Here is a 1,090-nt window from a genome sequence, read left to right on the forward strand (position 1 = left end):
GAGCTAGACAAGGAAATCCCGAAGATGGATTGAGATGCGATTCTATAGCTTTTTCAATGTGTAATTAAAATCGTGAACAAATTTATCATAGACAATAATAAGCAACATATGAGCTATCTATTCTAAATAACAGTAAGTTATAAGATTAAACACACTAGATTTACAACCAAACTTATCCTAATAACTAATGTTTACTCACAATCTACTAAAATTATACCATGAACATCGAATAACTGTATTTCATCTAACAAGCCGTTGATATAACGAACTGGAGCACTGTAGAATAGCAGAACATGTATTGTGTAGCTAATGAGAGACAATTGTTTCTCTGCTTACGAAGATCACCCAATGTTGTTGACAACGGTATGATTGCACTTTCGATGTACATAGAAATGCATATATCTGTCACACAAAAGGCTGGCGCCCGGTCCACACCTGCGCAGGAATGCACCAAGATAGGAGACTTTTCTACACGGTTTTCACTTGAGACCTGAACTTCAGCCTTTGAGTCAGCACACCTCACTGCCAAGCTGAAGTCCAGGAACTTAAGTTCTTCACATCTGATGGAATGCCATTCTGAAGCCAGTCCTTGTAAGCAAAATGTTTAATGTTGAATACGGTTCCAGTATTAGTATTAGTAAGTCGCAAAGTTGTCACCTTATAGTTGCGAAAGCTTTTTATTTTGTTGGTCTTTATTGTAAGCTTAACGTAGGTCACGATGAATCCTTTGTAAGGCATTTTGCATGTAGCCTAATAGGGACGATATTGAATAAGAAAAAAAAATGTATCAATGAGACTCCCGACAAATTTTACTTGTTATTTTTTAAACTTTTCAAGAGCTCATACCTAAGGCATCATACGTCATTCATTACGCGCTTCCGCTGAATGATTATCTGACCACTATTGATCTATATTGACCGTCAGTAGAAATGTGAATATTTTGACTAGCAGAATAAGATTTTTGTTATCTAAACAAACAAAGTAGTTTACGCGTGCTTTATCTGCTCGTACTCATGGATACGCATGCTATGATGTGTGGTGACGTGCTTTTGTAGGAATAGCACATCGTTTGATACAGTCCCTAGATTGT

General features: G+C 36.8%; 1 pseudogene; it reads right to left on the reverse strand.

Annotated features, from left to right (window-relative positions):
• Window positions 1–244: 244 nt before the first annotated feature.
• Window positions 245–738, reverse strand: LOC130669971 (tyrosine-protein phosphatase non-receptor type 9-like; annotated as a pseudogene).
• Window positions 739–1,090: the final 352 nt, after the last annotated feature.

This window comes from Microplitis mediator, chromosome 6, assembly GCF_029852145.1.
Source record: "Microplitis mediator isolate UGA2020A chromosome 6, iyMicMedi2.1, whole genome shotgun sequence".
Taxonomy (NCBI): domain Eukaryota; kingdom Metazoa; phylum Arthropoda; class Insecta; order Hymenoptera; family Braconidae; genus Microplitis; species Microplitis mediator.